We start from the raw sequence: 27970 nt of genomic DNA on the forward strand, positions 1-27970 counted from the left end.
GAGAAGTTCTCTTTGTAGCGGGGGTCGAGAAGGGTGAACAGCCAGTAATCGGTGTTGGCCAAAATACGTACAACGCTGGGGTCACGGTAAAGGCAGCCTAACATAAAGTCAGCCATGTGTGCCAGAGTCCCAACAGACAAGGCTTCGCTGTCTTCATCAGGAGGATGACTCTCAATCTATTCATCCTCTTCCCCCCCTTCTACCCATCTACGCTGAATGTAAAGGGGGAATATTAATCACCAATATTTATGCAAATATCGATAATTAATATTCATAAATAGGAGGAGCCGTCTATTGATGACTCCGCCTATTTATACCGCTAACAAGTACACGCTACACAAAGGGTACAAATATAACGGTATTTATTAACACCTGACGCACACAGTATACAGTAAATACACAGCACTACAAATATACAATCCTAAACTACACTACACGTTCCAAAATTCCACCCATAAACTAACTATACATTTCACACATACAAGTATCTTAACAGCCCACCCCACCTGACTATATACTATCCCTATGGAGTACGATGAGGGTTAACGGGGGTCTTACAGGGGTGTAAGCAGACCACAAACACAAAGGGTTAACAATAGGGATCAGGGCTGTACAGCAATGCAGGGGTTAATACCCTGCAAGTGTACAGTGAGGGGGGTGTGTGTGGCAGGGATGCAGGGGTTGCCACCAGGGGTTAATATCAGGGTAGGGAAAGGGTAAATCAGGGGCACAGCAATGGATCAGGGGCACAGCAATGGATCAGGGGCACAGCAATGGATCAGGGGCACAGAAGGGTTAAGGGTAATCAGAGGCAGAGCAGGGACACAACCAAGGCAGGGAACCAGGAATCAGGGTTTATAGGGTTGCCGTTCAGTAAGGGGTCAGGGGTATAGATACTTATGGTTTGCTCGTTCCAGGGGTCTGCTCGTTCGTCCGGGGGGGGGGTTCTGCTCCTTCTCAGGGGGGGGGGGCGGCCGGCTCTCTGGATGGGCGGCCGGCTTTCTTCTCTGAGCGACGATCGCGCTCTCCTATCAGTGGGGCTGTCCGGCCTCCTGAGCGCAGGATGCGCTCTCCTTCCAGGTAGGGGTCCCGACCCTATTCCTGAGTGCAGGGGCCGCCAGATATTTATCCCCGGCGGCCCGCACTCCCGCGCCGCACACCAGGGGGCGAGCACGCGCGCCCATCATCCATGTGGGCAGGCGCAGTGATATGACGTCACTGCGCCGGCCCGCACATCGGGGACGCGCTGTACGCCAACAGGCGGGAGAAGCCTTTCATCTCCCGCCTGTGGCACTCTGCATTCCGGCCAGCGAGATCTTAATTTCGCTGCCGGAATGCGCATAATAGAAGGAGGGGAGGCTTCTCCCCTTCATCTATCATGCGTAATTATCTCCAGCCGAGCTGGAGGTAATTACAACAAAGGGCTCAGATTCTGTTGAATCTGAGCTCTTTGTATCCATCAGGATGACCGGACCCTTGTCCGGTCATTCTGATGCAATTAGCCAGATTGCATCGGTGTGAATGCTTGGGGCACATTCACACCGATGCACCTGGTTTCAGGTGTAGGAGGGGAATATTGTATAATATACATGTGCATGTATGCATGGGGCACATCCATACACATGTATACACCAATATAAGGGATCTAAAGGGGGGCACGGCCCCTACATTATAAGGGGGCACAGCTTCCAGGGGGCACATATTTCCCACAGGGACCACCATGAGCCCCTGTGGGTCACCATGGGCAGACGTGCGCAGATGCTGGGCACATCTGCACACATCCTCCCATAAAGTGACCATGCATATATATCATACATGCACGCATGTGTTTGCATGCATGTATGTATATATATATGCATGAGTCTCAACCCTTCCTCAACAATCCCCCTGTTGTCGAAATTTTGTGACAATATCTTGGGGAAAAAGGGTTGAGATATTTGCCCCCCCTCAACCCCATCCTTGGTGGAAGTTCAGGAAAAACTGTAGTGCACACTGATCTTTAGGTACTTAGACATCCCTAATCTTCTTCCGACCTGCCCTTCACCGTAACCTTACTCCTCCGTCCACAGAATACACCGTCTTCTTCTCGCGGGAACTTTCTTGACATCTTTAGGATAGTCTTCCAGTGACCACACACCCACAGTCTCTCGGTAGTTGCCGATCTTCAGGTGTCGTCGCCCCCCCCCAAAATCTGGAGCGGGTACACCCTCTCAGTCTTTAACTGGCCTTTCTTTAACAGTCTTTTAGTGTTGGCCACCCCCACTTTGAAGTGACCACACCCCCACAGTCTCTCGGTAGTTCTGCCGATCTTCAGGTATGGCCCGCCTCCAAGGAATCTGGAGCGGGTTCACCCTCACAACCTCAGTCCCAACTTTCTTTAATCACAACTTTCGTCCAACATCTGTTTCCATCTTGACTGGTGCGGTTCTCCCGTGGACAGATTAATAGGTCTTTACAAGGCCTAAATTCTACTGCGGAGAACACCTCCGCCACACTAAACATCCAGCCCTTCCTTTAAGAACTTCACCGTTCCAGGGTTCAAGGTGGCAAATAGCAAACAAAGGATGCCTGTCCCTATCGTGACCTAACCTTATCCCCATTCACACAAAATACATGTCACAACCCTCCCAACACTACCAAATTCCATTATATGTCTGTACCCATAGAGACTCACGCAACCTGGCATTCCTCTCTACCTCCAAAGACACAGGTAGGTCGTAGACCCCCGTGTCAATGGGAAACAACTATAGGATGCAAATGTATACAGTCAAATATAGGCTGTCACACATTTGCACCTAGAGTGTCTATGGGTACACAATCGACCGACAAACAAAATCAATAAATACAATGTGCTATGGGGTTTCAGGCTAGTACAAGTTATACATCCCGAACCCTCATAGGAAACAAAGTGTGTCCATACAATATTTGGCTACAGGAACAATGTTTGCGTTATGTCCTGAGCCTCCTCCTTCGGTTAGTTCGGTAAAGTTCTGTCTGGTTCTGGTGTATTTAGTCAATAAGTCCCTTGACCCTCCGATACACAGTCTAATGTAGATGACGATGACCAGAACCAGAAGAAGTTTCACTGTGTGAAACAAGTGATAATAAGCTCTTCCACCCGAACGTCTCCAAGTCTTCCTCCAGAGCCTTAGATAATGCTCCCGCTGGATTGTGGCATAGTCTTCCATCTCTAGAACACCTCTTGGTTGCCAAAATCCAGTGGGATCCTCTGGAGCCTCACAAGAGTGTCAGGGGGAATAGCTGGTCTCTTCTGTGGCATCTCCTGGGTTTTTCTTCCGCTCCATATAAAACACACCTATGGCAGAAGAAAATACCAGGCGCTCCCGGGGGATTTCTCCCCTCACAGTGCAATTAAATGTCATAAATTCCCAGCCCCAATACCTTTGACCCAAGGGTAGAGAAAGGTATTGGACTGCCCTTTATCTCACAGGACCCCTCGTTATCCCAACACTGGTGTCTGAACACCCTACCTTCAGAGGATCGCGTCCTCTGCTACACATCCCTCTGCACCAACAGATAAGGATGGCCACCCTACTAGGTTAGGATAACTGGAGTGCTGTGGACAAAGCACCATCTTGTTATTGATGGCACCGTATCCCTGTCCACTCATGTGTACCCAGGCTGATTTCCCCCTGTGATCCCGTCCTGTGGAGGCCCGCAGAGCCAATGGCATAGTCATGCCCTGGCTCCCCAGGACCCCACAACACAAGAACACATTCCACACTCTGCTGCCAAACACTCTGCGTCCAATCCCTATCAGAGCTGTGCTACCTGCTCGGACTAGAATTAAGTGCGCAGCACAACATTACACCAATGTTGTCTGTCCGCCCCAGTCCCCAGCGCAACACAGCCCTACCGAAAACCTTGAGCGCCACAGTGTTATCTGTATCGATCTGAGACCCTGGTTGCCCAAGATAATATCACATCATCCTTTGTGCAGGATTTCAAGTGTGAAATTATCTGCTCGCGAACCTATACGTTCTCGATCCACAGTATAACACTGTTCCACTCCAAGGGGACACAGAATGAAACAAAAACAGCAGACGGGACTTACAACAAACTACATAAATCAGCATGGTGCAACACATTTGTAGACAAGGACTACCACCATCAACATCAAGAAGAACGTACAAACAGATAATAAAAACACACAACATGGACATACACAGGGAACAAACGGTGTAACAAATAGTACAGGGGTGTCAAATGTTGCCTAGCCCAGTTTGGCCATTCTGACCCCTCAGCGCCTGATGCATGTGTCGCTGAGAGGTAACGCCTTTATGACCAAGCTGACTAGACCCCGCTGTAAGATTTGTTACCTGGATCCCATCACTGGACACATTGCAATTACTTGCACAAGGGCAATTCCTTGCAATGTGTCCTTTGTTCCCACACCTGAAGCACCTGATTGGGCTTTCTGTCTTGTGTGTTTTGCAGTGCTTTGCTATATGACCCAAGCCACCACACGCAAAACATTTGATGTTTGCCCGGCATGGCTTAGGTCCGTCCACACTGCAACCACGCTCCCTGAATTGTTCCATCCTCAGGGAGGCACTTTTCATGATCTTTCTTTTCCCCAAAGTCAGGGAAAAATCTCTGTTAGTCTGGACAGGCTTGGTCTGGTAGTTTTGGGAGAATCCGACCCTGACTTTACGGGAAAAGAAAGGGCCGGCAACAACTTGGTGATGACTTGTTGCATGCCAGTCATTATCTGGGAGCTTACAGCAACCTGAGCCTTCAATTTGGCAACCGTCACATTAGTAGAGGCAATCTGCTCCTTGAAGGCCTTGACCTCAGTAAAAGACTCAGTCAATTTAGCCTCAATTTCCTCCTTCTGCCTCTGCAGCTCTAACTGTGACTCTAACCTAGCCACTTGCGCATCTCGGTCAACAGTAGACTGCACATTCTCCGCCAGCTGTGTCCGTAATGCCGAAACCTGGTCCGAATTACTGGCACAGCACTGGCAGTGAACGGCCGGAGGAATTGTCCCCGTTGACTGAGACACCAGCGCCACTTCCTTTGGCTTACAGATGCTAGCCTCAAACGTATGAACGAGTTTGGCTAGCATCTGAAGCCGTTTGGTGGCCTTGTTCAACACCATCCGTTTGTTAACACAAAGCTTGTCATAACTACAAGCCTGTGCTAACAAATCGGATCACAGCATTTCTGCTGACTTGTATGTGGTGGGGAGGATGGGATTGAATGTGCTGTGTCTGCTCAAATGTTGCAGTGTGGGGAAGTCCATACTCACCGTTTGATGAGCGTCCATCTTCTCCTTCGGGCCGTACCTCTTCGTCCTAGCAGCTGCTTGGAAGAAGTCCATTTTCCCGGATCGCTTCTTCCCGACCAGCCGGACTTGTACGCTGCTCCCACGAAGATGGATCTCCTTCAGTGACGTGTCCTCTTCTCTAGTGTTGAGCGGCATGTCCCATATTCGAATTCGCGAAATTTCGCGAATATTCTAAAGAATATTCGTAAAATATTCGCGAATATTCGAATTCGTTATTATTTCGCATATGCGATAATTCGAATTTTCGCATCGCATAATACATATTATGCAATACATTTAACACTCTAAGGCTAGGTCTACAGGTCTACACGCGACAATTTTTATAATGGCAGTCTATGGTGTCGCACTGCAACATGCGACATGCTGCGACTGCGACGCGACCATCGCAGAAAATCTATTCGAGATGGATTTTTCTGCGACTGTCACGTCGTAGTCGCAGCATGTTGCATGTTGCAGTGCGACACCATAGACTGCCATTATAAAAATTGTCACGCGACATTAGTGCAACAAAATGTCGCGCGACAAATGTCGTCGTGTAGACCTAGCCTAACCCGACAAGCATCACTTCACTGTGTTGTCAAAATATACCATCGGATCTAAGTTTTCCGTACGTTAGTGAAAACTCAGTTCCGATGGTATATTTTAACTAACTAGGGTTAATAGCATTTTTCAAAAATTCGCCTATTAGCTGGCTGTTAGATAATTCGCCTATTCGCTATATTCGTTTATTCGCTACATAACCACCTAAGATATGAAGTGTGATGAGATTGTTCGCGCGCACTATAGGCGTGGTTTATCGCGAGTACGTCAGGGTCAATCAATAGCATTTTTCAAATATTCGCCCAACCGCTGCCTGTTAGATAATTTGCCTATTCAATATATTCGCTTATTCTCTCTATTCGTTTATTCGCTACATACACCACCTAAGTCAGTGTGTTGAGATTGTGCGCGCGCACCTGCGCGCGCATCATAGGCGTGGTTTATCGCTAGTACGTCAACTCCATTTTAAGAGTGAATCTTCAACTCCTGACAAGAGAAAATGGTGGGCACAAGATTCCATGACGAAGAGGATGAACTCCTGCTAACCGTAAGTACAACACTTCATGTCATAACATTTTGAATGCATGTTCGCACCATATCTGTATAGTATAGTAATTATTAAGCAATAGTATGTTTACATATTCGCGCATGCGCAGTTATGCGCATATATATGCGCACTAAATATAACTTTATTTTTAATCATGTCTGATTAGATAATCATCATTATTGTAATAAGTATTGTTTTGCCATCACAGCACTTTGTAAGAAGTATGTATGTATGTATGTATGGACAGCAAAGAAATATCATGCACATTGCATATACATTTTCCTGCCACACACTGCATACCACACACTGCATACCACACACAAACACATAGTGCCAGATTTATGATCATCCCTTTTTACGGTAGCAGATTATCCGTCAGTAAGCAGCTTTACAAAATTCGCACGTCCTTACGAAAAAGTCGCATGTTCTATTAAAAACTCTCATAAGGCCTCTTTCACACTTGCGTTGTCCGGATCCGGCGTGTACTCCACTTGCCGCAATTACACGCCGGATCCGGAAAAACGCAAGTGTACTGAAAGCATTTGAAGACAATCCGTCTTCAAAATGCTTTCAGTGTTACTATGGCAGCCAGGACGCTATTAAAGTCCTGGTTGCCATAGTAGGAGCGGGGAGCGGGGGAGCGGTATACTTACAGTCCGTGCGGCTCCCCGGGCGCTCCAGAGTGACGTCAGATCGCCCCATGCGCATGGATCATGTGATCCATGCGATCACGTCATCCATGCGCTTGGGGCGCCCTGACGTCACTCTGGAGCGCCCCGGGAGCCGCACGGATGGTAAGTATGCTGCTCCCCGCTCCACACTACACTTTACCATGGCTGCCAGGACTTTAGCGTCCCGACAGCCATGGTAACCATTGAGAAAAAGCTAAACGTCGCATCCGGCAATGCGCCGAAACGACGTTTAGCTTAAGGCCGGATCCGGATCAATGCCTTTAAATGGGCATTCATTCCGGATCCGGCCTTGCGGCAAGTCTTCAGGATTTTTGGCCGGAGCAAAAAGCGCAGCATGCTGCGCTATTTGCTGCGGCCAAAAAACGTTCCGTTCCGGAACTGAAGACATCCTGATGCATCCTGAAGGACGGACTGTCCATTCAGAATGCATTAGGATAATCCTGATCAGTATTCTTACGGCATAGAGCCCCGACGACGGAACTCTATGCCGGAAGAAAAGAACGCAGATGTGAAAGAGCCCTAAGATAAGCATGGTCCTCACTGGAGTGAACTAGCGCATTTTTTTTTTTGCAACTTTTTAAATTGTTCCAATAGTAAATGTGTCTAGAGATTCATCTACATAAGAAAACACGTCCACTTTCATAAAACTGGCGAGCATAGTGCAGAGCAGGAGAAACTCGCAAATTTGTGCGCAGTTTTAGCGTTTGCTCATTTTCTTGCGACTTTTTCACTCCATTATTCTGACTTGAGCTAATGATAAATCTGGCCTCATGTCTTATTGGTCTGGAGAAAAATTAAAAATTTCTTCCTGCCATTATTTGCTGGTTCATTTAGCGTTACCCAGGGTGCACCCCATATCGTACCGTCGCTTCACTAGACAGGTACATATTAGCTCAGCTGGCCAATATCACATTGCTCAGACCCCACCCACATACAATCGCAATACAATCCGATCTTATAACGTGAACATTAAATATAATATTTCCACCTTCTAACAAATACTTTTTGCTGTGTTTTGGATGATATTTATTAATAATCCTTGTATTTCCTAAATTTTGTAATACATGTTTGCATCTTTATCCTGCAGCGCATGTTGAAGAAGGGTTATGACCGGACCCGGAAGCAGGCCGAGAAGAGGGCGATTGTCGTGGGGGTCGTCAAGGCCTTACAAAAAAAATTGGGGCGGACCCACGACGAAATGCAAATTGTAAAAAAATGGTCAGACCTGAAAAGGAGGCACCCGGACTGGGTAAAAGAGCTCAGTGAGAGAGTCTGCCCTAGTACTTTTTTTTTTTTCATCACCTGTTACAAATTATTACTTATTTTTACCTGTTGTGAAACATAGCAAATCATCCCTTTACCTCATATATCTCTATCTCGCTGTGAGTGTATATATATATATATATATATATATATATATATTTATCCACACAGTGCGGTAGTGATGTATGATGTAACCGGCTGATTTTGTACTTTGCACACACACACACACACACACATAATAATAAATATATGTGTGTGTGTGTGTATTTCTAGATAAACAGCAATCATCAATCTGTATTAGGGCTGTTTCACACGAGCAGATGCCGTGCGTGACATCCGCTACGTGAATGACAGCCAAGACCCGATTCACAAGTGCTCAATTTCATAATTTATTTTTCTGAACTGACTTGAGGACCCATTTATCTCTAAGGGGGCCGCACGATGTGCGTCCCGTCTCCAGAAAAGCGGACCCGCACTTCTGGGTCCACATTTCAGTTCTTAAAAAAAAAAAAGAACGAATATATTTTTGCACTAAATATAACTTCGTCTTTTATGATGTCTGATTAGATATTCATCATTGTTGTAATAAGTACCCTAGACAGGTACATATCAGCTCAGCTGGCCAATGTCCGATTGATCAGATCCCACACACAATCGCAATACAATCCGATCTTATAACATGAACATTAAATATAATATTTACACCTTCTAACAAATACTTTTTGCTGTATTTCTGATGATATTTATTAATAATCCTTGTATTATTGTCCTCAATTGAGGCCAAGAATAGTCATATTATATTATTGACATTGACGTGCGGTCTTCAAAATGCGTCACGCACATTGCCAGTGTCCTTTTTTTTTTTTGTGTGGGTGGATATGAAAAAGACATTACCGACGTTTAAATTGAGCCTAAATCCAAATGTTGTGTGATTTCAGGGCTTCCAGCGCCAACGGTCCGCCGCCGTCTAACCACGGCGGATTTGGATGTAGTGGAGGTCTCCACAGAGGAGGATGAGCAGGCGGGCCCCTCCCACAGTCCTCGAGGTGCCACCAACCCACCTGATGTGGGGATTGTTGTGGAGGTGTCAGACGAGCCCGGACCCTCTCAAGGGCCAAAAACATCTGGCCCAGCTCCTGCTGAGGAGGATACCACCACCCCAGCTCCTGAGGAAGAGGATCAGGCGCTGGTTACCACCCCGCACCAGGAGGGTAAATATGTGCACACATCATTGTAATTATGTATACATCACATATTTAGAAACATTAACCCTCAGTACCCCATGCCCATTTCTACTTTAACGCTAATTAAACATTTTTCTTAAATATTAAACGGTATCTATGTTTGTGCTAATAACTTTAAAACGAGTTTACTGTTCACGGGCATAGTTCTATCTTATCGTTACACATTGTACTTCATGACAGTGGTAAAACTTAGTCAAAATTTTAATGGCATCTTTGTTAACGAAGTAACTAATCTAAAAAAATATTAGAAATAAAATTATATACCGTATTTTTCGCCCCATAAGACGCACTTTTTCTTCCCCCAAAATGGGGGAGAAATGCCCCTGCGTCTTATGGGGCGAATGCGTGGAGTTTTACATCGCTGCCAGCGATGTATCAGTGAGCGGGGAGGGACTGGGAGGAGCTGGGGGCCGGCAATAGCGGCGGGGCGGTGCAGTCAGTGTAGTATAGCACCGCCCCGCCGCTCTGGTATACTAATATAAGAAATCATATTGAAGTAATAGTTATTAAACATGTCCCCCAACTGCTATTACTACCTTCCCTCCTAATCGCTGCTGTAGAAATCAGGCCAGTCGGGCGGGCGGCAGCGCAACTCGTGTCACGTGCCTGCGCCGCCTACTTTATGAATGAAGTAGGCGGCGCAGGCAAGTGACGTCAGTGAGACGCGCCGGCCGGCCGTCCTGCCGTCCTGCCGGTCTGATTTCTACAGCAGCCAGCGATTAGGATGAACGGTAGTAATAGGAGTTGGGGGGCATGTTTAATAAATATTAATTCAATATGACAACTTATATTTTGTGCGGCGACGGGCGGGGGGGGGGGGATCTGTGAATGGCACTGTTATGGGCTGGGGGGGTCTGTGCATGGCACTGTTATGGGCTGGGGGGTCTGTGGATGGCACATATATAACAGTGCCACCCACAGACCCCCCCCAGCCCATAACAGTGCCATCCACGGATCCCCCCTGTAACAGTGTCAGCCACAGACCCCCCCCCCTGTAACAGTGCAAGCCACAGATCCCCCCATAACAGTGTCCGTCATCCACAGATCCCCCCATAACAGTGTCCGTCATCCACAGATCCCCCCATAAGTGTCCGTCATCCACAGATCCCCCCCATAACAGTGTCCGTCATCCACAGATCCCCCCATAACAGTGTCCGTCATCCACAGATCCCCCCATAACAGTGTCCGTCATCCACAGATTCCCCCCTATAACAGTGTCCGTCATCCACAGATTCCCCCCTATAACAGTGTCCGTCATCCACAGATCCCCCCTATAACAGTGTCCGTCATCCACAGATCCCCCCTATAACAGTGTCCGTCATCCACAGATCCCCCCTATAACAGTGTCCGTCATCCACAGATCCCCCCTATAACAGTGTCCGTCATCCACAGATCCCCCCTATAACAGTGTCCGTCATCCACAGATCCCCCCCATAACAGTGTCCGTCATCCACAGATCCCCCCCATAACAGTGTCCGTCATCCACAGATCCCCCCATAACAGTGTCCGTCACCCACAGATCCCCCCCATAACAGTGTCCGTCACCCACAGATCCCCCCCATAACAGTGTCCGTCATCCACAGATCCCCCCTATAACAGTGTCCGTCATCCACAGATCCCCCCTATAACAGTGTCCGTCATCCACAGATCCCCCCTATAACAGTGTCCGTCATCCACAGATCCCCCCTATAACAGTGTCCGTCATCCACAGATCCCCCCTATAACAGTGTCCGTCATCCACAGATCCCCCCCATAAGTGTCAGTCATCCACAGATCCCCAGTAATAGTGCCATCCACAGACCACCATTAGTTCCAAACCCACAGCACACCTTTTGGTTAAAAATGTTTTTTTTCTTATTTTCCTCCCCAAAAACCTAGGTGCGTCTTATGGGCCGGTGCGTCTTATAGGGCGAAAAATACGGTAATCAAAATAAAAATTTCAATTGATGCTACAATATAGATTAATAGAGATTAAATAAATGTATAAATTTACAATCGCCATATGCATATATCATGTTTATATAATTTATTAACAGAAATATAATTAACAATAACAGTTTGGTTATGCAGTCACTTTTTGAGGCCTACATAGTGTCAGCGACAAATAAATAACCCCATTTCAGAAACCACACACCCTCTATTTAATCCAAATTTATCCTATAAAGTCTGTTAACGATTTAATTGTCCAACGGTAATCTATTAAAATGTTAAAAAAATTAAAATAATTTGAACAAATTATAAATTACGAACTATTTTATTTGAAAACATTGTAGTGTTTAAATCATAAAAAAATCTTAAACGTATTACAAACAATATGTATATTTACAAACAGTTGTGTACAAAACCCTTAACTTTGGTCGCACAGCAGGCTTCCGACTGCAAGGAGCACAATATGGCTTTAGGCTAAAGGATTTAAATTAATGGTAATTGGAAGCTATGTCGCATGTTAAGAGAAGACACCCTTATGTGACCCTAGAGTTGAAAACAAAACAAAGTTATTTAATTAGGCAAACTACACCCCTCAATGAATATGCTAAGCAATTAGATCAATCCGCATTTTTACATAATGAGCCAACGATTGTCTTCTAGAAAAAACCGTTCAAATTGACAAAAGAAATAAATAATGAATTTACACACATTTTTTTTATTAAATAAGTGGTTACAGGACTAAATGCACCCCACATTTAGTTCCACTTTTAACATATAATTCACCTGAACACCACCACATATGTTAATTTATTTAATTGGCTGTAGAGTTATAACAGCCAATATCAGCGCTTGCAGGGGAACAAAACACTGGTGTCCCCTGCTTCACCTCTAAGGCAACAGGTGCTGTCGTACAGTCTTTTTTAGCATTTGTCACCTCCACATGACACCTACTTACCCCCCCCCCCCCTTCAGCTACGTAGCAGCAATGCTTATGTCTTTGAAATACGTCCAATAGGAGAGATCTAGACAGCAGGTGTTTGACAAATACCTGAAAAGGCCTTATTTTATATAATTGGCTAGCTGCTCTGGACTAGTAGATCAGCTATTAGACCACGGTTAATGAGCCATTTTGTCCCCAGGGCAAATATTTTATATTTGGCACAAAAATAGTACAGAGCAATTTTGAAAGTCATGAAACACTGCACCCTACAATTATATAGCAGGTGATGAAGATCATAAAATTAACAATAATAATGGGACAACAAAAACCACAGTAATATCAAACAACAGACATGCACAATAACTCTTTAATCTACATAAACTAATATTATATAACACAACAAATTTAATTTAAAACTACTAAAATGTCACTAAATAATCTAATATATAACTACATTTATTATGGTATACTTTAAAAATGACACTCAAATTCTCTGCACTTAACTACATACTACACAAAATTCAATAAATGACTTATTGTTAATTGATATATTTATCTCTTGTGTTTTCATAACAGTAATCAAGAAAATGTCTGCTAAAATTGCTCTAATGCAAAAGAGGCATGGGAAAATCAGGCAATTAAGAGCCCTCATTCAAAAATCCCAAAGAATGCTGCAGGAATTTGAATGCCAATATGGGGAGGACCTGAAGGAGCTCGCAAGCCTGCAGGAAGAACTGCAAACGTTCCCTTAATTTTATTCTAATTTTTTGTTATTAAAAAAGTTTTCTTAAGTTATATTGATTCCATACTTTTTTTTTCTATAAGGTTATGTTTTTGTATAATTTTAACTGCAGACTTATCAGTAAAGGAGCCTTTAGTCCACGTTGAAAGTCAGCAGGGTTCGGACAGACAACAGCAGTAGGTACATCTTAATAGTGTAGTATAAGGCCTACACATAAATACGTTTTTTCATGACAGCAGCAGCAGGTAGTGTTGTATTATGAGGCATATACATAACAAATCAACTTGATCAAGACAGCAGCAGCAGCAGCAGGTAGAGCTATAGTATTCTGAGGGCTACAAGTCACCTTTAAATGTACAGAAGCAGGAGCAGCAGGTATTTATAGTGTTTTATTATGAGGTATATACATAACAAATCAACTTGATCAGGACAGCAGCAGCAGTTATAGCTAACGTTATATTCTGAGGCATACAAGTCAGCTTCATCTGGACAGCAGCCGTTGGTAAAGTTAACATTGTAGGTTGATTTGTAAATTGAAAAATCAACTTTATCAGGACAGCTGATGGTGTTGTATAAGGACTTCACATAGCTACAAAGGACAAACAACTAGCTTGACATAACTCTGTATGATCATGACAGACAGCATCTGCAGCTGGTAGATATTAACAGTCGAGTATAATCTCATCCTAACTCAGCAGGACATGCTGCAGCGGGTAATGTGTATTCTCAAAAGGCTGAATGCTAACTCGCCATGATCAGAACAGACAGCAGCAGAATCCACAGTAGCTAGATATTAACAGTGGATTATACGGCCTACACATAACTCTCAATGATCAGGACAATAGAAGAAGTCAATGCTAACGGTGGAGTATAATGACTACACAGAATTCTGAAGTATCAGGCCAAGATCAGCATGCAGTAGGTAAGTTAAAGTAGTATTCTAATTACTACACAAAGTTTGGCATAACTAAGCAGTACTAGAGAGTGTCAAGTTATTATATTTCAGCAGACAAAATTTTTTAACAGATGGGGATGTGGAAGACCGATTATAAAAGTATAAAAAAACAGATTGAACCCCCAAGTACAGCATGTGTATTCATCGCTTACATATACAATGTTGTCCTAATAAAATAAACTATCTAGATCAAAAAATTATAACAGTTCATTATTATTATATTTTATTGAAAAGGCCAATATAACATTGTACAAGGATAAACCAGGTGGTTGACGAAGTAAAAAAGCCATTGTCTATTCAAGATCTTCTCAAGGTTTTGTCTGAAACCTTAGATAACATTTATTGCTAGTATATTAGATAAGAGAAAGAAGTGAGTGGTTAGATTTTTGTATGGAATACTAGTGCCATTTAGTGTTAGGGTAAAATACTAGAGGGAGGTTATATTGATTATAAAGTGAGGTCACTAGTTAATGATAAAACTTGGCCAAGCCCTTTCTAAGATAGGATAAAAAGATGGTATGGGCTGACAGAAAGGATCGATCTCTAGAGCTCCATAGCTCTCTCTCTGAACATCATCAAAAGACCAGATCCAGCCCTGACCACCTTTTCAGTCATTGGAGGCAGCCATCTTAGAACCATTGAAACTGATTTTTGCTAGCTGACATTTTGGTATAGTATAACCTTACCTATATTTTATAGGATAATTAATTAATTTAATACATATCTATATATATATATTCAATTAACCATACTTTGTGTATAGTATCTGTTTTGGAATAAGATTGGGGTGTACCTGCAGCATCATCCTGAAAATTAATCCAATACAGGGATATTGAAAATATACTAGTGAAAGCACGGTATTATCTCCAAGGAACTGAATTCAGTTCTAGACCAGTATGGTTGATAATATATATATCTTTATATAGATAAAAGATAAACCAGATTTGGGTTTAAACAAACATTTGTTGGCTGAGAGAAATCAAGTACTAAATTGATTTTAAATATAATTGAGGGGTATTATTATAAGAAGGCATAGACTGTCAATCGGAGACAGCATAAATATTCCGACAGAGTCAGTTTAAAGATCTTCAGGAACCAGAAGCCATAATTGTTGCTCCTACCAGAGAGCTGATCTATCAGATTTACCTAGATGCTTGGAAATTTGCATACGGAACTGTCGTTCGTCCAGTTGTAATCTATGGAGGAACACAAACGTCTAATTCACTGCGCCAGATATTTCAAGGCTGCAACATCCTTTGTGCGACACCTGGGAGGTTACTGGACGTTATTAACAAGGAGAAGATTGGGTTGAGCCAAGTGAAATACCTTGTTCTGTATGAAGCTGATCGTATGCTGGACATGGGTTTTATGGAAGATGTAAGAAAATTGTTGTCAAGTCAAGGAATGCTCTGAAGACACCCCAGTAGCAGGACAGAACCTCCTGGGAGAAACCCACAGTCCTTCAACAGACAAGTAAGGAAATCCCAGGGAAAGATAAGTAACCCTGATGGGCAGATGCATTAGAAAATAAAGCAAGAATCTAATACCTGAGGAAGATATATTTTACCAAGGATTTAAGCCACCCTTTAGGCATCCGGGCCTTGGGATAGAAAGCCAGACAGGAGTTCTAAAAGAACAGTGTACGCTATTTCTGAGGAAAGGTACAACCTGTCTCTGAGTGCATTGTGAATTTACCCTCTGCGTATAACCAAGACCTAGAATCTGTTACGGTTTCGTGACGTATTGTGGCCGCGGCGGTCGCAGTTCGTCACAGGCTAAACTGCTGGAACTTTTACAACTCATAGGCCATGAGCGCACGATGGTTTTTGTGAAAAACAAAAAGATGGCGGATTTAATTGCAACATTTCTTTGCCAAGAAAAAATCCCCTGCACAAGCATTCACGGGGACAGAGAGCAAAGAGAGCGGGAGAAAGCTCTGGGCGACTTCCGCTCTGGACAGTGTCCTGTGATTGTTGCCACGTCTGTTGCTGCCAGAGCATTAGATATCGAGAACGTCCTTCATGTGATAAATTTTGACATCCCTGGCGATGTTGACGAATATGTTCACAGGATCGGCCGAACCGGACGCTGCGGCAAAACACTGGAAAAGCCATTTCTTTTTTTAATAAGATAAGTAACCCTGATGGGCAGATGCATTAGAAAATAAAGCAAGAATCTAATACCTGAGGAAGATATATTTTACCAAGGATTTAAGCCACCCTTTAGGCATCCGGGCCTTGGGATAGAAAGCCAGACAGGAGTTCTAAAAGAACAGTGTACGCTATTTCAGAGGAAAGGTACAACCTGTCTCTGAGTGCATTGTGAATTTACCCTCTGCGTATAACCAAGACCTAGAATCTGTTACGGTTTCGTGACGTATTGTGGCCGCGGCGGTCGCAGTTCGTCACAGGCTAAACTGCTGGAACTTTTACAACTCATAGGCCATGAGCGCACGATGGTTTTTGTGAAAAACAAAAAGATGGCGGATTTAATTGCAACATTTCTTTGTCAAGAAAAAATCCCCTGCGCAAGCATTCACGGGGACAGAGAGCAAAGAGAGCGGGAGAAAGCTCTGGGCGACTTCCGCTCTGGACAGTGTCCTGTGATTGTTGCCACGTCTGTTGCTGCCAGAGCATTAGATATCGAGAACGTCCTTCATGTGATAAATTTTGACATCCCTGGCGATGTTGACGAATATGTTCACAGGATCGGCCGAACCGGACGCTGCGGCAACACTGGAAAAGCCATTTCTTTTTTTAATAAGATTGGTGATGACGAGCAAAAAATTGTACGTGGACTAGTGAAAGTTTTAACCGATGCTCACCAGGAGGTACCTTGTGCCGGCATACATACATAATTCCTCTGGGTAGCCATCTTATATGCTTCTGGCATATGTAAAAAAACAGTGAACTCTCATCTTCCTGAAGCCGGGGTCACCTATGATATAAATGGACACTTTTATTACCACTACTTTGTGATGCCGGCTATAAAAGGTCATAAAGGCTATACCAGGCCCAGCTCATCCTGTCCTTTAAGATATACCCCGGTCACGTGAGGTCTCTGTGTGTGCGCAGACTCCGTCACAGACCACTAGGTCACAGCTCTGGGATCCGGAGCAATCGGATCCATAGTTCGTGACAGTACCTGCTTGGCTTGAAGAGATGGCGTTCAGTGCCCATGGCATGCCAACATTTAGTTCACAGCCAAGCAAATTTGCTTCAGTGGATAGCAGGAAGAGAGGTGACTTCCAGGAGGACAACGGTTACAGCAATGCTGGCATTTCACAACCTGCAGCGCGGGCGGCAGCGGAGGAGGATGAAGATTGGGGCTAGTCGGACGTGGTTAAGCAGATGAGACATTCTTACAGATTCAGTTTTACATGAAACAATATGTTGTATGTTTGTAAAAATGAGAATTTTGTTTATCGCACTCCAGTATTTAAGGTAGTAATTTGCCGTTAGGAAATTTACTTATTTTGGTTCATTGTAAATGGCTGCTCTGAAAACTTTAGAGCACTAAATTAAAGTTTTCTTTACTTTGAAAAAAAAAGACCGTAATTTATATTAGAAAATTATTGTTTAACGCACATTAATTAACCTTTGTGTGAACACACTATTACCTTTCAAATGTATTATTGAACAAAACTTTAGATTACAAAATACAAATCTACATTCAAAATGTATAATAAATATATATAGAGTATCAACCAAATTTTAACAAAAAATAATATTTATACTTTTGAAAAAGTATCTTTATATAAAAAAAAGTATCAAATTATCCATACTGTGATCCAAATTTCAACCTCAATAATACAATATTGCATATTAAAGTTTTCTTCAGTTATATTAGTTCCATTATTCAAAAAAAATTGAAACATCAAATGTGTCTGAAAAAACCCCCCCAAAAAAAACAATTGATGAGTCAGCAAAGAAATAACTAGCATGATTCTGATATAGTGTCCGTTTGTTAAACTGGACATGTTGGAGCATAGCTTCCTCAAAAAAGACATCAACATGTGATGCAATGAGTAGAATCACTCACAAAATGGTGACATGGCTTCAAGATTATTATTCTGTCAGCAGGTAATTTTGAAAGATTAAAGTCTATTATTATATTACACTAGCATGTGAAAATAATCATTATATAATTGTCAAGAAGTAAGATTACATTTAAATGTATATATCTATATATACATGTGGCAATAACGCTCCATTACCAAAACCGGATTACCACACGGATGAGTATAACGCCAGTAACACCCAACCATGTAGAGAGGTCAACACGGAAGCCAGGCATCCTTTCCAGGACAACCGACAACACCATGTTAGAACCTAAGTCCGCATTAAAATAATAAATAAAACAAAAAACTTTCATTAGGTTTATCAATCAGTCTTGTACAATGTTAAGTGCACAAAACCTTTTGAAAATGGAAGCCCACATGCGGTCCCCACCTTGCTAAAGTAAGAACCACAACATGGACGCCAACAACCCAATTAAAGCAAAATTAAAATTTTTAAAATAAAATAAAACAAAATAAATTATTTTGGTGAATGAAGCGTAAAACCGCATGAATGTATTAAACGAAAACGTTTTTATTCTATCTATATTCCAATCAAATTCTTGACAATATACGATGAATAGTGCACATTTGCAAATATTAAACATGAACACCATTTTATGAAAATAATAATACTCAATACTTGTCATATTACAAGGGCTAATAAGTGGTCCATGCTGGTTCTCCTTTGCATGATCTTGAAAAAAAAAATTCCACAGTTAGATTTTAATAATTTAGTATATTTCAGACACATTACTTGGCAGCATTAGGCCAGACAGTAGCAGTAAAATAGTAACGCAACAGTAGAAGGCATACAAATCAAAGGGCCAAACAATTAAGGATAACTACTGAAACTACCATTAAAACAGAAAAATCTGTTATCTAAAGGCCACACATAGCTAAACTAAACTCTGCAGGAACAGGGCAGACAAAAGCAGGTAAATGTAAACACCATAGTAAAAGGTCTACACCAAGTTCGCCTAACCCTGCAGGATAGGCAGCATCATAATTTAATGTTAAAATTGGAGAATAAAGAGTAATTAGAAATACATGTTCAGGACAGACAGATGCAGCATCAACTAGATGGAATTTTGAAATGGTTGAGCATAAGGTCTACACATAACTTGGCACAACTCAGTAGGAAATGCATAATCAACATTTAAATATAATGATGTAGTGTAAGGACTAAACAAAAATCAGCCTGATCAGCAAATTCAATAGCAGCATCAACAGGATGGAAGATGGAAAATGTCTAGTAAAAGGCCTAAACATAGCTCCGAATAACATATCAGGACAGTCAGCAGCACGTTCAAAGTTGGCAGCAGCAATGAGTACTGCTGAATGGGAAACCAACAGGCCATGGGAAGCCCATAAATTAAATATGACATGTCAGTCAGCAGCACGTTCAAAGTTGGCAGCAGCAATGTGTAATGCCGAATGGCAAACCAACAGGCCATGGTAAGCCCATAACTTAAAAAAAATGCAACTCTGACAGCAGCAGGTATTCAGTGTGCTGAGGAAATTTGATGACATGCATGATAATTAAAAAATTTGGCATTCTAGAATGATTATTTTGATTATATTAAGATTTTGCTTCATAAATAAAAATGTATAATATATAAATAAGTAAATATATAAATAAATATAAAAAAAAACAAAAAACAACAACGTAGTTTTGGAGGGAGAGACAAGGAGAGGGATGGACAAGGGACCCTTCAACGGCCTGAACCGACAGCGGGGGCCAAGAAGTCACTGCCGATCCAGGACTCGTTCATTTTAATGAATGTAAGTCTGTCCACTGAGTCTGTGGACAGACGGGTCCGCTTGTCCGTGACCACCCCACCTGCCGCGCTAAATGTCCGCTTAGACAGTACGCTGGAGGGGGGGCAAGATAGTAACTCCAGCGCATACTGAGCGAGCTCGCGGCAGGTGTCCAGCCTGGCAACCCAGTACTCCATGGGGTCGTCGGTGCTCATGCTGTCGGAAGCACCAATGGACCCCATGTAGTCTGCCACCATGCGGGCCAGCCGCTGGTGGTGACTGCTGCTGCTGCTGGTGGTACTGGGTCACGCAGACTGGTAGAACGACCGCATCTCACCCATAAGGTCACCTGCTCGGCTGGTGCTGCTGGGGCCAGCCACCTGCTGGGTGAGATGGGCGGGGAGAACTAGAGCGTGAGGCCGAGGGTTGGCCTGCTCCAGACGCTTAATCAGACAGGCCTGCAGTTGATCCATACGGGCCTGTCTACGGCTGGCTGGGATGAACTGCTCCAGTTTCCCCTTGCAGCGAGGGTCTAAAAGGGTGGCCAACCAATAATCTTCCCTCTCCTTGATTCTCTTGATCCGGGGGTCCCTCCGGAGGCATCGCAGCATGTGGGCAGCCATAGGGAAGAGGACAGCCCGCTGTTACTGTTCATGGCTGCCCAGGACCATGACTTCTTGGTCCTCCTGCTGCTGTTGCTGCTGCTCCCGTTCGGAGCTGCCCCACCCCCGGACTAACGGTGCCCCCAACACCGTCTCTCCCTCCTGACCAGGCCCAGACTGGTGGACGTCTACAAATTCTTCCTCCTCCTCCTCGTCTTGGGCCTGGTCTTGTTGGAGCATTGCTGCCTCCTCTTGCTCCAACAAGGCACTCTCCCCAGCCTCGAGCAGGCGATCTAGTGTCCTGTCCAGCAGGAACACTAAGGGGAGCACGTCGTTGAGGCCGACATGCTCCCCGCTGACCATCTTGGTTGCCTGCTCGAATGGGGCCAACACGTGGCAGACCTGCTGCATCTGCCCCCACTCCGCATTAGTGATGTATGGGAGTGGTTGTGCTGGCCCTGGAGTGCCTTGGTCCAGCAGGTATTCCCTCACCGCCCTTCGCTGCTCCCACAACCTCTCCAGCATGTGGAGGGTGGAGTTCCACCGCGTCACACTGTCCACAATCAGCCTGTGAGGTGGCAGGCTGTTGTCCTGCTGTAGTTTGGACAGGGACGCGGCAGCAGTTGGGGAGCGTCTAAAGTGTCTGGCAATCCTCCGTACCCTTGGCACAATGTCACTCAACCCTTCGTATGTCCGGAGGAATTTCTGCACAACTAGGTTGAGGACATGTGCCATGCAGGGCACGTGTGTCAGACTGCCAGCTTGAAGGGCGGCGAGGAGGTTGCTGCCGTTGTCACAGACAACCATACCTGCCTGGAGCCTTCGGGGTGTCAGCCACTTCTGGACCTGATCCTGTAGTGCGGCCAGAACGTCAGGTCCAGTGTGTCTCCGTTCCCCTAAGCTCACAAGCTGGAGCACGGCCTGGCAGCGGACGTGCACCACACTCGCGTAGCTACGGGGACGCTTGCTGGGGGGCTCAGCAGCGGTGGAGACAGTGGCTTGTGGGGGGAGAGCAGCAGTTCTCCCCTGGACACCCCGGGGCGGCACCACAAACTCAGATGCCACCGTTCCCTCCCCGGCGCCTCGGAGGGAAACCTAATGGGCAGTAAAACTGATATAGCGTCCCTGCCCATGCCTGCTGGTCCAAGCATCCATTGTCAGATGCACCCTGTCACTGACAGCATGATCCAGCGACAGGGATACCTTCTGCACAATGTGCTGGTGTAGGGCAGGGACGCCAGTCCTGGCAAAGAAATGGCGGCTGGGGACACGCCATCTGGGTTGTGCCTGCTCCAACATCTGCCGGAATGGATTGCTGTCCACAAGATTGAAGGGCAGCAGATGTTGGGCGATAACCCTTGCCAGGAGCCCATTGAGTGAACGCACTTGTTGGTCCCCGGGGGCATAGGGTGCGGTGCGTTCGAAAAGGTCAGCAACCGTGGGCTGGCGCCGGACGGCAGTGGAGGACATAGAGGAGGGTGCGGTGGAGGCAGAGGTCTGGCTGCCGGTACCAGTACCTCTAGGAGAGGGAGCGGGGGAGTGGGAACGCCTTGTTGGAAGTGGTTGGGGTGGCTGCAGAACAGTGGCAGGAGCTGCTGTCCCCTGCACACTGCTGGTGGCGCCACTGCTATGACCACCCCGCATCTGTTCCCACTCCCGCCAGTGGTTGACTCGTAAGTGCTGGGTGAGGGCAGTGGTACCCAGCCGAGCCGCAGACCTCCCTCTCCTCACCCTGGCATGGCACAGATTACAAATGCCAATTGTGGCATCATCTACTGCCAGGGTGAAGTAAGCCCAAACAGGCGACTTACGTACCACCCTCCTGTCAGATGGGGCGGTGCTGACTTGCGCCTGCTCGGGCTCGATGCGGACAGGTGGATCTGGCTGCTGCTGCCTCCTCCTACTGCCATTACCAGTGGAGCCCCTGACGCTGGGCTCACTGGCAACCTGTCGCACCATTTGCCTCTGGTGCCTACCTTCCTCCTCATCAGTGCTGCTGATGCCTGACAAGGGAGGTGGCACCCATTCTCTGTCACCCTCCTCTTCGTCCCCCGATATGTCAGACACAGGGCCAACCAGTGGTGGACTGAGGGGAACAGCAGACGTGGGGCCCCTGACCTGGCTCCTCTGTCCCCTCGCTGACGCCTGGGTCTGACTAGGTGTGGGGTTTCGCTGGCTGAAACCGCCCGCACCTGTTGGAAGGGATGTCACTGGGGTACATACAGGTGGTACCCCCTCCATCTCCTCCTCCATCCCTTCCATAAGGTCCTGACCCTCAGGACTGAAGTGCAAATCAGCCTCCTGCATTACCTCCCCCAAGGTGTCCCTCTCACTGTCGCTGTCAAACAGGAGCAGGGACGATTCTTGGGGGCTGGGGGTTGGTCCTACAGGAGACGAAGTGCAGCTGCTGCTCGGAGCTGGGGCAGAGGACTCTGTGGCACTGGCTTGTGCCACAAGAGACACAACTTCCTCGGCATCCTGAGAGGAAATTCTCCTGCTGCCAGTGGCCAAAAAATCCTGAATAAGGCGGACGCCCCTGACACCTGTGTCCGCACCTCGGTGGGTAGAGGAGCGGCCCCGTGCTGGCAGCTGTCCAGCACTGGGACCAACTACTCTCCTATCCCTGCTGCTCGATCGTGAAGACCTCATTATTATTTTTTTTCTATTTATACAAAAATTAAATTATATGATTTAGGGAAAAAGTTTATTGGGATGGGGACTGTCGCACAATAAAGAAAACCAAATTTATATATGGTAAATCAACGTAAATATATATTTTATTTTAAACTAACAAAGGACGTAGACACTGACAATACACCGAATAACCAGTAAAAGAAAAAAACTAAAACTAATAAACTTTTTTTTGTCTTTTTTTTTTTTTAACTAACAAAGGACGTAGACACTGACGCGTACAAAAAAACACGGAATAACCAGAAAAAGAAAAACACTAAAACTAATAAACTTTTTTTTGTCTTTTTTTTTTTTAACTAACAAAGGACGTAGACACTGACGCGGACAAAAAACACGGAATAACCAGAAAAAGAAAAACACTAAAACTAATAAACTTTTTTTTTTATCTCACAAAGGACGTAGACACTGACAAAAAACACGGAATAACCAGAAAAATAAAAACACTAAAACTAATAAACTTTTTTTTGTCTTTTTTTTTTTTATCTAACAAAGGACGTAGACACTGACGCGGACAAAAAACACGGAATAACCAGTAAAAGAAAAACACTAAAACTAATGAACTTTTTTTTGTCTTTTTTTTTTTAACTAACAAAGGACGTAGACACTGACACGACACAAACTAAACAGTAATAAACGAAAAGTAATAAACTTTTTTTTTTTTATTACAAACACTATACTAAACTAGAAAACAAAAAAAAACAATACACTATAACTAACCTACACCCTTCACTAGAAACTATCAGCTAACTAATCTATTCACTAACCTAAATAAATTATTATATTTCTCCTAACTATGTACCCTAATCTTTATCCTATCAGCTACACTATTACCTAACCTAAATAAATGATTATTTTTCTCTAACTAGGCCCTACACTGCACCCTGCACTAGAAACTATCGGCTACACTAATCTATATAAATGATTATTTTTCTCCTAACTCTGTACCCTAATCTTTATCCTATCAGCTACACTAACCTACCCTATCTAAAACTATAAGATTAAATCGTTTTACAATTTGCTTTTAAAAAAGCAAAGCACTGCACAGTTCCAAGATCCTCTCTCAATCACCACCACATGAAACTGCACAAAATGGCTGCCGTGACAAAATCTTATATAGTAATGGGGTGGGCAACTTTCTGATTGGTTGCTAGGGATGTTGCTAACCTGTTGAACTCCTTCTCATTGGCCCACAATCTAAAATGAGGGAGGGATTAGTGTCCTCACAAAGTGCTGATATTCGCATGTGCGCTAATAAAATCGCCTTACGAAGATTCGCAACTCAATTCAATCACTAATGTAAGAATGCAAAGCCCTTTGCCTCTGTTCTGGGACGTGCCGATATTCGCATGTGCGCTAATAAAATCGCCTTACGAAGATTCGCGCCTCAATCACTTTCTAGGCAATGTGAGTAAGATCTGAGCTGTTGGACCTTTGGGAAACAATCAATTATATGTGTACTGTAATTTTGTGAAAAAAAAAAAAAAAAAGAATATTCGTTTTTACGAATATATAGCACTATATTAGAAATATTTGCGAAATCGCGAAGTTGCGATATTCGCGAAAAAAATTCGCTTTTCGAATATTCGCGCTCAACACTACTCTTCTCCCTCGCAATCACTTGAGCGATGCAGTGACCTTGTAAAGCAAATAGCAAAATATTAATTCACAGAATAGATTATAGATTCTCTGCTAAAGATTTATATCTGCGTTTGGTGCTGTAAGGAAGAGTCGCGTTACCTGTCCGAATTATCAGGTCCTGGACGCTCAGACCGCTGACCGCGTCTCTCTTGCCTGATAATTCACAGGATGACCGACCTCTAACCTCAAAACCAAACACAGATTTCAAAATCTAAGCAGTCGGCCTGGCTTGCCAATGTAAAGGGGGGAATATTAATCACCAATATTTATGCAAATATCGATAATTAATATTCATAAATAGGAGGAGCCGTCTATTGATGACTCCGCCTATTTATACCTTTATATAACAATAACACAATACTTTCGCTATGCTTTACACTAATCACTACACTAGCTGCATGCGCCTAACTAACTCACTACCGCTACCAAGTACACGCTACACAAAGGGTACAAATATAACGGTATTTATTAACACCTGACGCACACGATATACAGTAAATACACAGCACTACAAATATACAATCCTAAACTACACTACACATTCCCAAATTCCACCCATAAACTAACTATACAGTTCACATATACAAGTATCTTAACAGCCCACCCCACCTGACTATATATTATCCCTATGGGGTACGACGAGGGTTAACGGTGGTCTTACAGGGGTGTAAGCAGACCACAAACACAAAGAGTTAAAAATGGGGATCAGGGCTGTACAGCAATGCAGGGGTTAATACCCTGCAAGTGTACAGTGAGGGGGGTGTGTGTGGCAGGGATGCAGGGGTTGCCACCAGGGGTTAATATCAGGGCAGGGAAAGGGTAAATCAGGGGCACAGCAATGGATCAGGGGCACAGCAATGGATCAGGGGCACAGCAATGGATCAGGGGCACAGAAGGGTTAAGGGTAATCAGAGGCAGAGCAGGGACACAACCAAGGCAGGGAACCAGGAATCAGGGTTTATAGGGTTGGCGCTCAGTAAGGGGTCAGGGGTATAGATACTTATGGTTTGCTCGTTCCAGGGGTCTGCTCGTTCGTCCAGGGGGGGGGTCTGCTCCTTCTCAGGGGGGGGCGGCCGGCTCTCTGGATGGGCGGCTGGCTCTCTTCTCTGAGCGCCGATCGCGCTCTCCTATCAGTGGGGCTGTCCGGCCTCCTGAGCACAGGATGCGCTCTCCCTCCAGGTGGGGGTCCCGACCCTATTCCTGAGTGCAGGGGCCGCCGGATATTTATCCCCGGCGGCCCGCACTCCCACGCCGCACATCAGGGGGCGCGCGCCCATAATCCACGTGGGCCGACGCAGTGATATGACGTCACTGCGCCGGCCCGCACATCGGGGACGCGCTGTACGCCAACAGGCGGGAGAAGCCTTTGATCTCCCGCCTGTGGCACTCTGCATTCCGGCCAGCGAGATGTTAATTTCGCTGCCGGAATGCGCATAATAGAAGGAGGGGAGGCTTTTTTTTTTTAACTAACAAAGGACGTAGACACTGACGCGTACAAAAAAACACGGAATAACCAGAAAAAGAAAAACACTAAAACTAATAAACTTTTTTTTGTCTTTTTTTTTTTTAACTAACAAAGGACGTAGACACTGACGCGGACAAAAAACACGGAATAACCAGAAAAAGAAAAACACTAAAACTAATAAACTTTTTTTTTTATCTCACAAAGGACGTAGACACTGACAAAAAACACGGAATAACCAGAAAAATAAAAACACTAAAACTAATAAACTTTTTTTTGTCTTTTTTTTTTTTATCTAACAAAGGACGTAGACACTGACGCGGACAAAAAACACGGAATAACCAGTAAAAGAAAAACACTAAAACTAATGAACTTTTTTTTGTCTTTTTTTTTTTAACTAACAAAGGACGTAGACACTGACACGACACAAACTAAACAGTAATAAACGAAAAGTAATAAACTTTTTTTTTTTTATTACAAACACTATACTAAACTAGAAAACAAAAAAAAACAATACACTATAACTAACCTACACCCTTCACTAGAAACTATCAGCTAACTAATCTATTCACTAACCTAAATAAATTATTATATTTCTCCTAACTATGTACCCTAATCTTTATCCTATCAGCTACACTATTACCTAACCTAAATAAATGATTATTTTTCTCTAACTAGGCCCTACACTGCACCCTGCACTAGAAACTATCGGCTACACTAATCTATATAAATGATTATTTTTCTCCTAACTCTGTACCCTAATCTTTATCCTATCAGCTACACTAACCTACCCTATCTAAAACTATAAGATTAAATCGTTTTACAATTTGCTTTTAAAAAAGCAAAGCACTGCACAGTTCCAAGATCCTCTCTCAATCACCACCACATGAAACTGCACAAAATGGCTGCCGTGACAAAATCTTATATAGTAATGGGGTGGGCAACTTTCTGATTGGTTGCTAGGGATGTTGCTAACCTGTTGAACTCCTTCTCATTGGCCCACAATCTAAAATGAGGGAGGGATTAGTGTCCTCACAAAGTGCTGATATTCGCATGTGCGCTAATAAAATCGCCTTACGAAGATTCGCAACTCAATTCAATCACTAATGTAAGAATGCAAAGCCCTTTGCCTCTGTTCTGGGACGTGCCGATATTCGCATGTGCGCTAATAAAATCGCCTTACGAAGATTCGCGCCTCAATCACTTTCTAGGCAATGTGAGTAAGATCTGAGCTGTTGGACCTTTGGGAAACAATCAATTATATGTGTACTGTAATTTTGTGAAAAAAAAAAAAAAAAGAATATTCGTTTTTACGAATATATAGCACTATATTAGAAATATTTGCGAAATCGCGAAGTTGCGATATTCGCGAAAAAAATTCGCTTTTCGAATATTCGCGCTCAACACTACTCTTCTCCCTCGCAATCACTTGAGCGATGCAGTGACCTTGTAAAGCAAATAGCAAAATATTAATTCACAGAATAGATTATAGATTCTCTGCTAAAGATTTATATCTGCGTTTGGTGCTGTAAGGAAGAGTCGCGTTACCTGTCCGAATTATCAGGTCCTGGACGCTCAGACCGCTGACCGCGTCTC

At 44.3% G+C, this 27970-nt stretch overlaps 1 pseudogene; it reads left to right on the forward strand.

Annotated features, from left to right (window-relative positions):
* Positions 1-8288: 8288 nt before the first annotated feature.
* LOC122939308 lies at positions 8289-17495 on the forward strand (annotated as a pseudogene).
* Positions 17496-27970: the final 10475 nt, after the last annotated feature.

Source organism: Bufo gargarizans, chromosome 5 (genome assembly GCF_014858855.1).
Source record: "Bufo gargarizans isolate SCDJY-AF-19 chromosome 5, ASM1485885v1, whole genome shotgun sequence".
Classification (NCBI taxonomy): domain Eukaryota; kingdom Metazoa; phylum Chordata; class Amphibia; order Anura; family Bufonidae; genus Bufo; species Bufo gargarizans.